Here is a 16,629-nt window from a genome sequence, read left to right on the forward strand (position 1 = left end):
AGTCAGTAGGGTGGCTGTTATCTCCAATATATATGGAAAGAAACATTATTTTTTGATAAGAACATTCTACTTTTAGAAATAAAGTTCCAAGATGATATGTGCTCCAGTCCTGCAAATGAATACAATATAAATAGGTAATTACTGATAAACACCATTGTTGCCTTTATACATCTTTTTTGTCATGTTCACAAGGTACTGGCTTACCAAACCTCCTGATGGAACTTGGGGAGTTAAGCAAGATGACGGGTCGTGGTCCGGCATGATGGGTATGTTGAATAGGAAGGTAAGTGAAATGGGCACGAAGCAAGACGTCTAGTGGGTCCTTGTGTATGCATCTTGATGGATATGGGTAGAAGGAAGATGGATGTAATGGGCTGGTATTTTCTATTAGCAAGATAACCATAAAAAAAAGACGAAAGCGTCAAGTTTACAGAAGTGAATATTATTCTTAGAAATAGACTGCTGTAATTTTTTTCTACAATCGGAATACTTAAGACGTACCAGTGTCCTGTATTCAATTATGACATGCTTACAATCCCTGGCGCGTGAAGGAGGTCGACATGAGTGTGATTCCCATCGGCATTAGCGCAGGCAGGGCAGAGGTGGTGGATTTCACCTGGCCAATATTTACGCTTTATGGAGCTGTCATCTCTGCTCGAGGGCAACCGGTGATTGACCCGTGGAGTTTCCTACTACCCCTCACACCCATGGTGTGGGTAAGCATCCTGACAACGCTGCTTGCACTCCAGGGAACAATGTTTCTGTTGTCTTCAAATCTTTCATTCAGGATGTTCAGCAAGGACAAGTGGCTTACAGACACCCTAATGTTCTCCCGTATACTACTGCAGCAAGGTAAGGCAGTTATGATATTAGACAGAGTATATATATATATATATATATATATATATATATATATATATATATATATATATATATATATATATATATATATATATATTATCCCTGGGGATAGGGGATTAAGAATACTTCCCACGTATTCCCTGCGTGTCGTAGAAGGCGACTTAAAGGGGAGGGAGCGGGGGGCTGGAAATCCTCCCCTCTCGTTTTTTTTTTTTTTTTTTTTTTTTTTCAATTTTCCAAAAGAAGGAACAGAGAATTGGGCCAGGTGAGGGTATTCCCTCAAAGGCCCATTCCTCTGTTCTTAACGCTACCTCGCTAATGCGGGAAATGGCGAATAGTTTGAAAGAATATATATATATATATATATATATATATATATATATATATATATATATATATATATATATATATATATATATATATATTATCCCTGGGGATAGGGGATTAAGAGTACTTCCCACGTATTCCCTGCGTGTCGTAGAAGGCGACTAAAAGGGGAGGGAGCGGGGGGCTGGAAATCCTCCCCTCTCGGTTTTTTTTTAATTTTCCAAAAGAAGGAACAGAAAATTGGGCCAGGTGAGGGTATTCCCTCAAAGGCCCAGTCCTTTGTTCTTAACGCTACCTCGCTAATGCGGGAAATGGTAAATAGTTTGAAAGAAAATATATATATATATATATATATATATATATATATATATATATATATATATATATATATATATTATCCCTGGGGTTAGGGGAGAAAGAATACTTCCCACGTATTCCCTGCGTGTCGTAGAAGGCGACTAAAAGGGGAGGGAGCGGGTGGCTGGAAATCCTCCCCTCTCTTTTTTTTTTCCAAAAGAAGGAACAGAGAAGGGGGCCAGGTTAGGATGTTCCCTCAAAGGCCCAGTCCTCTGTTCTTAACGCTACCTCGCTAACGCGGGAAATGGCGAATAGTTTGAAAAAAAGAAAAAAAAAAAAAAAATATATATATATATATATATATATATATATATATATATATATATATATATATATATATATATATATATATATATATATATATATATATATATATATATTTTTTTTTTTTTTTTTTTTTTTTTTTATACTTTGTCGCTGTCTCCCGCGTTTGCGAGGTAGCGCAAGGAAACAGACGAAAGAAATGGCCCAACCCCCCCATACACATGTACATACACACGTCCACACACGCAAATATACATACCTACACAGCTTTCCATGGTTTACCCCGGACGCTTCACATGCCTTGATTCAATCCACTGACAGCACGTCAACCCCTGTATACCACATCGCTCCAATTCACTCTATTCCTTGCCCTCCTTTCACCCTCCTGCATGTTCAGGCCCCGATCACACAAAATCCTTTTCACTCCATCTTTCCACCTCCAATTTGGTCTCCCTCTTCTCCTCGTTCCCTCCACCTCCGACACATATATCCTCTTGGTCAATCTTTCCTCACTCATTCTCTCCATGTGCCCAAACCATTTCAAAACACCCTCTTCTGCTCTCTCAACCACGCTCTTTTTATTTCCACACATCTCTCTTACCCTTACGTTACTCACTCGATCAAACCACCTCACACCACACATTGTCCTCAAACATCTCATTTCCAGCACATCCATCCTCCTGCGCACAACTCTATCCATAGCCCACGCCTCGCAACCATACAACATTGTTGGAACCACTATTCCTTCAAACATACCCATTTTTGCTTTCCGAGATAATGTTCTCGACTTCCACACATTCTTCAAGGCCCCCAGAATTTTCGCCCCCTCCCCCACCCTATGATCCACTTCCGCTTCCATGGTTCCATCCGCTGCCAGATCCACTCCCAGATATCTAAAACACTTCACTTCCTCCAGTTTTTCTCCATTCAACTCACCTCCCAATTGACTTGACCCTCAACCCTACTGTACCTAATAACCTTGCTCTTATTCACATTTACTCTCAACTTTCTTCTTCCACACACTTTACCAAACTCAGTCACCAGCTTCTGCAGTTTCTCACACGAATCAGCCACCAGCGCTGTATCATCAGCGAACAACAATTGACTCACTTCCTAAGCTCTCTCATCCCCAACAGACTTCATACTTGCCCCTCTTTCCAAAACTCTTGCATTTAAATCCCTAACAACCCCATCCATAAACAAATTAAACAACCCTGGAGACATCACACACCCCTGCCGCAAACCTACATTCACTGAGAATCAATCACTTTCCTCTCTTCCTACACGTACACATGCCTTACATCCTCGATAAAAACTTTTCACTGCTTCTAACAACTTTCCTCCCACACCATATATTCTTAATACCTTCCACAGAGCATCTCTATCAACTCTATCATATGCCTTCTCCAGATCCATAAATGCTACATACAAATCCATTTGCTTTTCTAAGTATTTCTCACATACATTCTTCATAGCAAACACCTGATCCACACATCCTCTACCACTTATGAAACCACACTGCTCTTCCCCAATCTGATGCTCTGTACATGCCTTCACCCTCTCAATCAATACCCTCCCATATAATTTACCAGGAATACTTAACAAACTTATACCTCTGTAATTTGAGCACTCACTCTTATCCCCTTTGCCTTTGTACAATGGCACTATGCACGCATTCCGCCAATCCTCAGGCACCTCACCATGAGTCATACATACATTAAATAACCTTACCAACCAGTCGACAATACAGTCACCCCCTTTTTTAATAAATTCCACTGCAATACCATCCAAAACTACTGCCTTGCCGGCTTTCATCTTCCGCAAAGCTTTTACTACCTCTTCTCTGTTTACCAAATCATTTTCCCTAACCCTCTCACTTTGCACACCACATCGACCAAAACAACCTATATCTGCCACTCTATCATCAAACGCATTCAACAAACCTTCAAAATACTCACTCCATCTCCTTCTCACATCACCACTACTTGTTATCACCTCCCCATTTGCGCCCTTTTGTATTTTAACTTTCTAAAAGGTAAAACAGAAGAAGGAGTCACGCGAGGAGTGCTCATCCTCCTCGAAAGCTCAGATTGGGGTATCTAAATGTTTGTGGATGTAACAAAGATGAGAAAAAAAGGAGAGATAGGAAGTATGTTCGAGGAAAGGAACCTGGAGGTTTTGGCTCTGAGTGATACGAAGCTCAAGGATAAAGGGGAAGAGTGGTTTGGGAATGTCTTGGGAGTAAAGTCAGGGGTTAGTGAGGGGACAAGAGCAAGGGAAGGAGTAGCACTACTCCTGAATCAGGATTTGTGGGAGTATGTGACAGAGTGTAAGAAAGTAAATTCTAGACTGATATGGGTAAAACTGAAAGTTGATGGAGAGAGATGGGTGATTATTGGTGCATATGCACCTGTGCATGAGAAGAAAAATCATGAGAGGCAAGTGTTTTGGGAGCAGCTGAATGAGTGTGTTAGTGGTTTTGATGCACAAGACCGGGTTATAGTGATGGGTGATGTGAATGCAAAGGTGAGTAATGTGGCAGTTTGGGGAATTATTGGTACACATGGAGTGTTCAGTGTTGTAAATCGAAATGGTGAAGAGCTTGTAGATTTATGTGCTGAAAAAGGACTGGTGATTGGGAATACTTGGTTTAAAAAGCATGATATACATAAGTATACATATGTAAGTAGGAGACATGGCCAGAGAGCGTTATTGGATTATGTGTTAATTGATAGACGCACGAAAGAGAGACTTTTGGATGTTAATGTGCTGAGAGGTGCAACTAGAGGGATGTCTGATAATTATCTTCTGGAGGCGAAGGTGAAGATTTGTGGAGGTTTTCAGAAAAGAAGAGAGAATGTTGGGGTGAAGAGAGTGATGAGAGTAAGTGAGCTTGGGAAGGAGACTTTTTTGAGGATGTACCAGGAGAGACTGAGTACAGAATGGTAAAAGGTAAGAACAAAGAAGGTAAGAGGAGTGGGGGAGGAATGGGATGTATTTAGGGAAGCAGTGATGGCTTGTGCAAAAGATGCTTGTGTCATGAGAAGAGTGGGAGGTGGGTTGATTAGAAAGGGTGGTGAGTGGTAGGATGAAGAATTAAGATTATTTGTGAAAGAGAAGAGAGAGGCATTTGGACGATTTTTGCAGGGAAAAAATGCAAATGAGTGGGAGATGTATAAAAGAAAGGGGCATGAGGTGAAGAGAAAGGTGCAAGAGGTGATAAAGAGGGCAAATGAGAGTTGGGATGAGAGAGTATCATTAAATTACAGGTAGAATAAAAAGGTGTTTTGGAAGGAGGTTATTAACGTGCCTAAGACAAGGGAGCAAATGGGAACTTCAGTGAAGGGGCTAATGGGGAGGTGATAACATGTAGTGGTGATGTGGGAAGGAGACGGAGTGAGTACTTTGAAGGTTCGTTGAATGTGTTTGATGATAGAGTGGCAGATATAGGGTGTTTTGGTGGAGGTGGTGTGCAAAGTGAGAGGGTTAGGGAAAATGATTTGGTAAACAGAAAAGAGGTAGTAAAAGCTTTGCGGAAGATGAAAGCCGGCAAGGCAGCAGGTTTGGATGGTATTGCAGTGGAGTTTATTAAAAACGGGGGTGACTGTATTGTCGACTGCTTGGTAAGGTTATTTAATGTATGTATGATTTATGGTGAGGTGCCTGAGGATTGGGGGAATGCTTGCATGGTGCCATTGTACAAAGGCAAAGGGGATAAAAGTGAGTGCTAAAATTACAGAGGTATAAGTTTGTTGAGTATTCCTGGTCAATTGTATGGGAGGGTATTGATTGAGAGGCCGAAGGCATGTACAGGGCATCAGATTGGGGAAGAGCAGTGTGGTTTCAGAAGTGGTAGAGGATGTGTGCATCAGGTGTTTGCTTTGAAGAATGTATGTGAAAAATACTTAGAAAAGCAAATGGATTTGTATGTAGCATTTATGAATCTGGAGAAGGCATATGATAGAGTTGATAGAGATGGTCTGTGGAAGGTATTAAGAATATATGGTGTGGGAGGCAAATTGTTATAAGCAGTGAAAATTTTTTATCGATGATGTAAGGAATGTGTACGTGTAGGAAGAGAGGAAAGTGATTGGTTCTCAGTGAATGTATGTTTGTGGCAGGGGTGTGTGATGTCTCCATGGTTGTTTAATTTTTTTATGGATGAGGTTGCTAGGGAGGTGAATGCAAGAGTTTTGGAAAGAGGGGCAAGTAAGCAGTCTGTTGTGGATGAGAGAGCTTGGGAAGTGAGTCACTTGTTCGCTGATGAGAGAGCGCTAGTGGCTGATTCATGTGAGAAACTGAAGAAACTGGTGACTGAGTATGGTAAAGTGTGTGAAAGAAGAAACTTAAAAGTAAATGTGATTAAGAGCAAAGTTGTCAGGTACAGTAGGGATGAGGGTCAAGTCATTTGGGAGGTAAGTTTGAATGGAGAAAAACTGGAGGAAGTAAAGTGTTTTAGATATCTCTGAGTGGATCTGGCAGCGGATGGAACCATGGAAGCGGAGGTGAATCATAGGTTGGGGGAGGGGGCGAAAATTCTTGGAGCCTTGAAGAATGTGTGGAAGTCGAGAACATTATCTCGGAAAGCAAAAATGGGTATGTTTGAAGGAATAGTGGTTCCAGGAAATGTTGTATGGCTTCGAGGCGTTTGCTATGGATAGAGTTGTGCGCAGGAGGGTGGATGTGCTGGAAATGAGATATTTGAGGACAATATGTGGTGTGAGGTGGTTTGATCGACTAAGTACCGTAATGGTAAGAGAGATGTGTGGAAATAAAAAGAGTGTGGTTGAGAGAGCAGAAGAGGGTGTTTTGAAATGGTTTGGTCATATGGAGAGAATGAGTGAGGAAAGATTGACCAAGAGGATATATGTGTCAAAGGTGGGAGGAACGAGAATTGGGAGACCAAAGTGGAGGTGGAAAGATGGAGTGAGAAAGATTTTGAGTGATCGGGGCCTGAACATGCAGGAGGGTGAAAGGGGTGCAAGAAATAGAGTGAATTGGAACGATATGGTATACCGGGGTCGACTTGCTGTCAATGAATTGAACCAGGGCATGTGAAGCGTCTGGGGTAAACCATGGAAAGTTGTCTGGGGCCTGGATGTGGAAAGGGTGGTGTGGTTTCGGTGCATTATTACATGACAGCTAAAGACTGAGTGTGAACGATTGGCGCCCTTGCTGTCGTTTCCTAGCGCTACCTCGCACACATGAGGGTTGTTATTCCATGTTTCACGAGGTGTCTATGGGAATAAATAAAGGCATACAGTATGAATTATGTATTTGTTATATATGTATATGTCTGTGTGTATATATATATATATATATATATATATATATATATATATATATATATATATATATATATATATATATATATATATGATATCCAATGTGGTCGTAACGCATCCAAAACAATGGCACAAGTATTAGATCATGATAAGTAGGGAAATACATTTGAACTAGATATATGATAAAATAACTTCATTGAATAAAATTGTATGCCATGTTTTGAATACATGAGCACCAATATCGAAGATTTTTGATATAAATTGCTCAAGATGAATATCACTCGTTCTATGGCAACGTTTTTCCTTATCAAAAAAACCCAGTGATTTAAGAATAAGGTATTTTTTCATAAGATTATATCGGTATTCATGAAGGATCCCTACCAAAACCTCTGCTCTAGGTGTATTGGAAATAGATTATGTCATCTGTGAATAAGAGTCACACAGTGTTCAACAATGATCCTGTTAAACATCATTCCATGGTCCATTGTCGAGTTGTAATCACAACCACCAGTCATAAAGAACACACTGGATGGGTCCACACTATTGATCCAGTGTCTGAGAGTGTGATTTTGGTAGAGTTTGATGATAGTGGTGGCAAGGAGGTGGTCATTGTGTTTGGCTACAATGTGAAAACCATATGAGTTATTGACAGTGGTCCACCTGCAGGCCTTGGTGCTGCCATTGACAACATTTTCAGGAAGGAACAGGTTCGGTATAGCAACAAAGAGTTAACTGCAAGACGGGAGTTCCTTTGTGTGTGGCTGGCAGAAAACCGTGTACCGTACACAGTGAGAGAAGACATGAGTATACAGGTAGTGCTGTGGTGAAGTCGTTTTCTTTCCACTAACAACGCATGCGTCTACGTCCATCATCCGGTGAAGCACATCAAGAGAGAAGGGGGATGATGGATGATGCCACTCCGACGCTACAGCAGCAGCAGGGACCAGTGTGCAGCCAGCTACATAATCATCAGGGAGAAGAGGCACGTAAATCGTCAGCTTGTTCGTGGAGAACACCACGGCCCCTAGTTCCACTGTCACACCTACTAACTTCTGCTTTAAGGGAAACAGCGCAGTCCACCTCAGCACCGACAGAGGGCTAACTCTAACCCCATAGCAGATCACAATTTTCAATATGATGCTACTTTTGTGAATTAAGAACCATTGCAACACAAACCATGCCAGGTGGTAGAGTGACCCGAATTGTATCGAGACAGACTTCCCCAGAACTTTCTTAAAGGGAAAGTAAATGTTTATAGTTGTGTTACTGGAGCGATAGTTTTAATACATGGTGCTCTAACAAGAAAATAGGGAAATTGGAAAAGAATGTAGTTTAGACATTGAAGCATATTCTTTCATTGAAATGTGAACAAAGGGAGCATTTTTCAAAGTGATAGAGATAGAAAGCAAAAAGGTGTTTTTCATGAATGTACTGGAAAAGTTGAGGTCTAGATAAACTTTTGGTCTGTCAAGGCTTTATTATGGCGGATGACCAACTACCTACCCTCATGTATCCAAGATATGGTTGTACTTTGTGTAATGAAGACAATTGAGAAACATCATAAGCCAATATTCCAGAGAAGTGGTCCAGGCAGTATGATACATTGGTTAAATTGATGAAAACTACTATTGACGTTTGTGTAAATAAATTATACATTTCCCTTTTCCATAGCCAGAGGTTGAAACATAATGTGATATTCATTTCTTTAATTTCATTTCAAGATAGAAGTTTCAGTTTTCTAAATTATTTCTTACATTTTTCATATGTATATATATATATGTATGTATATGTGTATATGTGTGTATATATGTGTATATGTGTGTGTATGTATATAAATATATTATCCCTGGGGATAGGGGTGAAAGAACACTTCCCACGCATTCCTCACGTGTCGTAGAAGGCGACTAGAGGGGACGGGAGCGGGGGGCCAGAAATCCTTCCCTTCTTGTATTTTTTAAACTTTCTAAAAAATGAGAAACAAAAGGAGTCACGCGGGGAGTACTCATCCTCCTCGTAGACTCAGGTTGGGGTGTCTAAATGTGTATCGATGTAACCAAGATGTGAAAAAAGGAGAGATAGGTAGTATGTTTGAGGAAAGGAACCTGGATGTTTTAGCTCTGAGTGAAACGAAGCTCAAAGGTAAAGGGGGAAGAGTGGATTGGGAATGTCTTGGGAGTAAAGTCAGGGGTTAGTGAGAGGACAAGAGCAAGGGAAGGAGTAGCAGTTCTCCTGAAACAGGAGATGTGGGAGTATGTGATAGAATGTAAGAAAATTAATTCTCGATTAATATGGGTAAAATTGAAAGTTGATGGAGAGAGATGGGTGATTATTGGTACATATGCACCTGGGCATGAGAAGAAAGAACATGAGAGGCAAGTGCTTTGGGAGCAGCTGAATGAGTGTGTTAGTGGTTTTGATGCACGCGACCGGGTTATAGTGATGGGTGATTTGAATGAGAAGGTTAGTAATGTGTCAGTTGAGGGATTAATTGGTATACATGGAGTGTTCAGTGTTGTAAATGGAAATGGTGAAGAGCTTGTAGATTTATGTGCTGAAAAAGGACTGGTGATTGGGAATACCTGGTTTAAAAAGCGAGATATACATAAGTATACGTATGTAAGTAGGAGAGATGGCCACAAAGCGTTATTGGATTACGTGTTAATTGAGAGGCGCGCGAAAGAGACTTTTGGATGTAAATGTGCTGAGAGGTGCAACGGGAGGGATGTCTGATCATTATCTTGTGGAGGCTAAGGTGAAGATTTGTATGGGTTTTCAGAAAATAAGAGTGAATGTTGGGGTGAAGAGAGTGGTGAGAGTAAGTGAGCTTGGGAAGGAGACTTGTGTGAGGAAGTACCAGAAGAGACTGAGTACGGAATGGAAAAAGGTGAGAACAATGGAAGTAAGGGGAGTGGGGGAGGAATGGGATGTATTTAGGGAAGCAGTGATGGATTGCGCAAAAGATGCTTTTGGCATGAGAAGCGTGGGAGGTGGGTTAATTAGAAATGGTAGTGAGTGGTGGGATGAAGAAGTAAGATTATTTGTGAAAGAGAAGAGAGAGGCATTTGGTCGATTTTTGCAGGGAAAAAATGCAATCGAGTGGGAGATGTATAAAAGAAAGAGACAGGAGGTCAAGAGAAATGTGCAAGAGGTGAAAAAGAGGGCAAATGAGAGTTGGGGTGAGAGAGTATCATTAAATTTTAGGGAGAATAAAAAGATGTTCTGGAAGGAGGTAAATAAAGTGCGTAAGACAAGGGAGCAAATGGGAACTTCAGTGAAGGGCGCTAATGGGAAGGTGATAACAAGTAGTGGTGATGTGAGAAGGAGATGGAGTGAGTATTTTGAAGGTTTGTTGAATGTGTTTGATGATACAGTGGCATATATAGGGTGTTTTGGTCGAGGTGGTGTGCAAAGTGAGAGGGTTTTGGAAAATGATTTGGTAAACATAGAAGAGGTAGTAAAAGCTTTGCGGAAGATGAAAGCCGGCAAGGCTGCAGGTTTAGATGGTATTACAGTGGAATTCATTAAAAAAGTGGGTGACTGTACTGTTAACTGGTTGGTAAGGTTATTTGATGTATGTATGACTCATGGTGAGGTGCCTGAGGATTGGCGGAATGCGTGCATAGTGCCATTGTACAAAGGCAAAGGGGATAAGAGTGAGTGCTCAAATTACAGAGGTATAAGTTTGTTGAGAATTCCTGGTAAATTATATGAGAGAGTATTGATTGAGAGGGTGAAGGAATGTACAGAGCATCAGATTGGGGAAGAGCAGTGTGGTTTCAGAAGTGGTAGAGGATGTGTGGATCAGGTGTTTGCTTTGAAGAATGTATGTGTAAATACTAAGAAAAGCAAATGGATTTGTATGTACCATTTATGGATCTGGAGAAGGCATATGATAGAGTTGATAGAGATGCTCTGTGGAAGGCATTAAGAATATATGGTGTGGGAGGCAAGTTGTTAGAAGCAGTGAAAAGTTTTTATCGAGGATGTAAGGCATATGTAGGTGTAGGAAGAGAGGAAAGTGATTGGTTCTCAGTGAATATAGGTTTGCGATAGGGGTGTGTGATGTCTCCATGGTTGTTTAATTTGTTTATTGATGGGGTTGTTGGGGAGGTGAATGCAAGAGTTTTGGAAAGAGGGGCAAGAATGAAGTCTGTTGTGGATGAGAGTGCTTGGGAAGTGAGTCACTTGTTGTTCGCTGATGATACAGCGCTGGTTGCTGATTCATGTGAGAAACTGCAGAAGCTGGTGACTGAGTTTGGTAAATTGTGTGAAAGAAGAAAGTTAAGAGTATATGTGAATAAGAGCAAGGTTATTAGGTAGAGTAGGGTTGAGGGTCAAGTCAATTGGGAGGTAAGTTTGAATGGAGAAAAACTGGAGGAAGTAAAGTGTTTTAGATATCTGGGAGTGGATCTCGCAGCGGATGGAACCATGGAAGCGGAAGTGAATCATAGGGTGGGGGAGGGGGCGAAAATCCTGGGAGCCTTGAAGAATGTGTGGAAGTCGAGAACATTATCTCGGAAAGCAAAAATGGGTATGTTTGAAGGAATAGTGGTTCCAACAATGTTGTATGGTTGCGAGGCGTGGGCTATGGATAGAGTTGTGCGCAGGAGCGTGTATGTGCTGGAAATGAGATGTTTGAGGACAATGTGTGGTGTGAGGTGGTTTGATCGAGTAAGTAATGTAAGGGTAAGAGAGATGTGTGGAAATAAAAAAAGCGTGGTTGAGAGAGCAGAAGAGGATGTTTTGAAGTGATTTGGGCACATGGAGAGAATGAGTGAGGAAAGATTGACCATGAGGATATATGTGTCGGAGGTGGAGGGAACGAGGAGAAGTGGGAGACCAAATTGGAGGTGGAAAGATGGAGTGAAAAAGATTTTGTGTGATCGGGGCCTGAACATGCATGAGGGTGAGAGGCAGGCAAGGAATAGAGTGAATTGGATCGATGTGGTATACCGGGGTTGACGTGCTGTCAATGGATTGAACCAAGGCATGTGAAGTGTCTGTGGTAAACCATGGAAAGTGTGTGGGGCCTTGATGTGGAAAGGGAGCAGTGGTTTCGGTGCATTATTACATGACAGCTAGAGACTGAGTGTGAACGAATGGGCCCTTTGGTGTCTTTCCTAGCGCTACCTCGCACACATGAGGGGGGAGGGGGTTGTTATTCTATGTGTGGCGAGGTTGCGATGGGAACAAATAAAGGCAGACAGTTTGAATTATGTATATGTGTATAAATGTATATGTCTGTGTGCATATACATATGTATATTGAGATGTATAGGTATGTAGATTTGCGTGTGTGGACGTGTATGTATATACATGTGTATGTGGGCGGGTTGGGCCATTCTTTCGTCTGTATCATTGCGCTACCTCGCTAACGCGGGAGAAAGCGACATAACAAAATAAAAAAATAAGATGAATATATATACATATATATATATCTGGAGAAGAGGGTGGTGAGAGTAAGTGAGCTTGGGAAGGAGACTTGTGTGAGGAAGTTCCAGGAGAGACTGAGTACAGAATGGAAAAAGATGAGAACAATGGAAGTAAGGGGAGTGGGGGAGGAATGGGATGTATTTAGGGAATCAGTAATGGATTGCGCAAAAGATGCTTGTGGCATGAGAAGAGTGGGAGAGGGGTTAATTAGAAAGGGTAGTGAGTGTTGGGATGAAGAAGTAAGAGTATTAGTGAAAGAGAAGAGAGAGCCATTTCGACGATTTTTGCAGGGAAAAAATGCAATTGAGTGGGAGATGTATAAAAGAAAGAGACAGGAGGTCAAGAGAAAGGTGCAAGAGGTGAAAAAAAGGGCCAATGAGAGTTGGGGTGAGAGAGTATCATTAAATTTTAGGGAGAATAAAAAGATGTTCTGGAAGGAGGTAAATAAAGTGCGTAATACAATGGAGCAAATGGGAACTTCAGTGAAGAGCGCAAATGGGGAGGTGATAACAAGTAGTGGTGATGTGAGAAGGAGATGGAGTGAGTATTTTGAAGGTTTGTTGAATGTGTTTGATGATAGAGTGGCAGATATAGGGTGCTTTGGTCGTGGTGGTGTGCAAAGTGAGAGGTTAGGGAAAATGATACGGAAAAAGAGAGAAGTAGTAAAAGCTTTGCGGAAGATGAAAGCCGGCAAGGTTGCAGGTTTGGATGGTATTGCAGTGGAATTTATTAAAAAAGGGGGTGACTGTATTGTTGACTGGTTGGTAAGGTTATTTAATGTATGTATGACTAATGGTGAGGTGCCTGAGGATTGGCGGAATGCGTGCATAGTGCCATTGTACAAAGGCAAAGGGGATAAGAGTGAATGCTCAAATTACAGAGGTATAAGTTTGTTGAGTATTCCTGGTAAATTATATGGGAGGGTGTTGATTGAGAGGGTGAAGGCATGTACAGAACATCAGATTGGGGAAGAGCAGTGTGGTTTCAGAAGTGGTAGAGGATGTGTGGATCAGGTGTTTGCTTTGACGAATGTATGTGAGAAATACTTAGAAAAGCAAATGGATTTGTATGTAGCATTTATGGATCTGGAGAAGGCATATGATAGAGTTGATAGAGATGCTCTGTGGAAGGTATTAAGAATATATGGTGTGGGAGGCAAGTTGTTAGAAGCAGTGAAAAGTTTTTATCAAGGATGTAAGGCATGTGTACGTGTAGGAAGAGAGGAAAGTGATTGGTGCTCAGTGAATGTAGGTTTGCGGCAGGGGTGTGTGATATCTCCATGGTTGTTTAATTTGTTTATGGATGGGGTTGTTAGGGAGGTGAATGCAAGAGTTTTGGAAAGAGGGGCTAGTATGAAGTCTGTTGGGGATGAGAGAGCTTGGGAAGTGAGTCAGATGTTGTTCGCTGATGATACAGCGCTGGTGGCTGATTCATGTGAGAAACTGCAGAAGCTGGTGACTGAGTTTGGTAAAGTTTGTGAAAGAAGAAAGTTAAGAGTAAATGTGAATAAGAGCAAGGTTATTAGGTACAGTAGGGTCGATTAGAAAGGGTAGTGAGTGGTGGGATGAAGAAGTAAGAGTATTAGTGAAAGAGAAGAGAGATGCATTTGGACGATTTTTGCAGGGAAAAAATGCAATCGAGTGGGAGATGTATAAAAGAAAGGGACAGGAGGTCAAGAGAAAGGTGCAAGAAGTGAAAAAAGGGCAAATGAGAGTTGGGGTGAGAGAGCATCATTAAATTTTAGGGAGAATAAAAAGATGTTCTGGAAGGAGGTAAATAAAGTGCGTAAGACAAGGGAGCAAATGGGAACTTCAGTGAAGGGCGCAAATGGGGAGGTGATAACAAGTAGTGGTGATGTGAGAAGGAGGTGGAGTGAGTATTTTGAAGGTTTGTTGAATGTGTTTGATGATAGAGTGGCAGATATAGGGTGTTTTGGTCGAGGTGGTGTGCAAAGTGAGAGGGTTAGGGAAAATGATTTGGTAAACAGAGAAGAGGTAGTGAAAGCTTTGCGGAAGATGAAAGCCGGCAAGGCAGCAGGTTTGTATGGTCTTGCAGTGGAATTTATTAAAAAAGGGGGTGACTGTATTGTCGACTGGTTGGTAAGGTTATTTAATGTATGTATATATATATATATATATATATATATATATATATATATATATATATATATATATAGTGTTCAAAACTAGAGGATTAGGGATAATGATTTGGTAAACAGAGAATAGGTAGTAAAAGGTTTGCGGAAGATGAAAGAAGGCAAGGCGGTATATTTGGGTGGTATTGCAGTGGAATTTATTAAAAAAGGGGGTGACTGTATTGTTGAATGGTTGGTAAGGTTATTTAATGTATGTATGATTCATGGTGAGGTGCCTGAGGACTGGCGGAATGCGTGCATAGTGCCATTTTACAAAGGCAAAGGGGATAAGAGTGAGTGCTCAAATTACGGAGGTATAAGATTCTTGATTATTTCTGGTAAATTATATGGGAGGGTATTAATTGAGATGGTGAAGGCATGTACAGAGCATCAGATTGGAGAAGAGCAGTGTGGTTTTAGAAGTGGTAGAGGATGTGCTGATCAGTTGTTTGCTTTGAAGAATGTATGTTAGAAATACTTAGAAAAGGAAATGGATCTTTATGTAGCACTTATGGATCTTCAGAAAGTATATGATAGAGTTGATAGAGATGCTCTGTGGAAGGTATGAACAATATATGCTGTGAGAGGCAAGTTGTTAGAAGCAGTAAAATGTTTTTGTCGAGGATGTAAGGCATGTTTACGTGTAGGAAGTGAGGAAAGTGATTGGTTCTCAGTGAATGTAGATTTGCGTTATGAGTGTGTAATATCTTTATGGTTGTTTAATTTGTTTATGGATGGGGTTGTTAGGGAGGTGAATGCAAGAGTTTTCGAAAGAGGGGCAAGTATGCAGTTTGTTGTAGATGAGAGAGTTTGGGAAGTAAGTTAGTTATTGTTCGCTGATGATACAGCGATGGTGGCTGAATCATATGAGAAAGTGCAGAAGCTGGTAACTGAGTTTGGAAAAGTGTGTGAAAGAAGAAACTTGAGAGTAAATGTGAATAAGAGCAAGGTTATTAGGTACAGTAGGGTTGAGGGTCAAGTCAATTGGGAGGTAAGTTTGAATGGAGAAAACCTGGAGGAAGTAAAGTGTTTTAGATATCTGGGAGTGGAAATGGCAGCGGATGGAACAATTGAAGCGGAAGTGAGTCATAGGGTTGGGGAGGATACGAAAATTCTTGGAACCTTGGAGAATGTTTGAAAATCGAGGACATTATCTCGATAAGCAAAAATGGGTATATTTGAAGGAATAGTGGTTCCAACAATGTTGCATGGTTGCGAGTCGTGTGCCATGGAATGCGTTTTGAGCTGGAGGGTGGATGTGCTGGAATTGAGATGTTTGAGGACAATATGTGATGTGATGTGGTTTGATCGAGTAATCAACGTAAGAGTAAGAGAGATGTGTGGAAATTAAAAGAGTTTGGTTGAAAGAGCAAAAGAGTGTTTTGAAATGGTATGGTCACTTGGAGGGAATGAGTGAGGAAAGATTGGCCAAAAAGATATATGTGTCAAAGGTGAAGGGAACGAGGAGCAGTGAGAAACCAATTTGGAGGTGAAAAGTTGGAGTGAAAAAGATTTTGAGTGATCGGGGCCTGAACATGCAGGAGGGTGAAAGTCGTGCAAGGAATAGAGTGAATTGGAACGATGTGGTATACCGGGGTGGACGTGCTGTCAAATGTATTGAACCAGTGAATGTGAAGCGTGTAGGGTAAGCAATGATAAGCTTTGTTTGGCCTGGATATGGAAAGGGAGGTGTGGTTTCGGTGCATTATTATATGACAGCTAGAGATTGAGTGTGACCGAATGGGGCCTTTGTTGTCTTTTCCTAGCGCTACATCGCACACATGAGGGGGGAAGGGGTTGTTATTCCATATTTGGCCAGGTGATGATGAAAATGAATAAAGGCAGACAGTATGAATTATGTACATATGTATATACGTATATATTTGTGCGTATATTTATGTATACATTGAGATTTATAGGTATGTATATGTGGCTGGGTTGGGCCATTCTTTCGGCTGTTTCCTTGAGA

The 16,629-nt window shown here is 41.2% G+C and overlaps 1 protein-coding gene and 1 long non-coding RNA gene across 2 annotated transcripts in view; both read left to right on the plus strand.

Moving 5' to 3' along the window:
* Nucleotides 1-16,629, plus strand: part of LOC139763328 (glutamate receptor ionotropic, kainate glr-3-like) — a 269,996-nt gene that overhangs the window by 70,089 nt on the left and 183,278 nt on the right. The gene's annotated exons all lie outside the window — the stretch shown is intronic.
* The window catches only part of LOC139763151 (uncharacterized), a 63,377-nt gene continuing 46,926 nt past the window's right edge, over nt 179-16,629 (plus strand). Inside the window, exons 1-2 of the long non-coding RNA XR_011716044.1 lie at nt 179-283; nt 552-852. This is a non-coding gene — a long non-coding RNA (uncharacterized lncRNA). The remainder of the gene's footprint in view (nt 284-551; nt 853-16,629) is intronic.

The sequence above is a fragment of the Panulirus ornatus genome, chromosome 46, assembly GCF_036320965.1.
Source record: "Panulirus ornatus isolate Po-2019 chromosome 46, ASM3632096v1, whole genome shotgun sequence".
Lineage (NCBI taxonomy): Eukaryota > Metazoa > Arthropoda > Malacostraca > Decapoda > Palinuridae > Panulirus > Panulirus ornatus.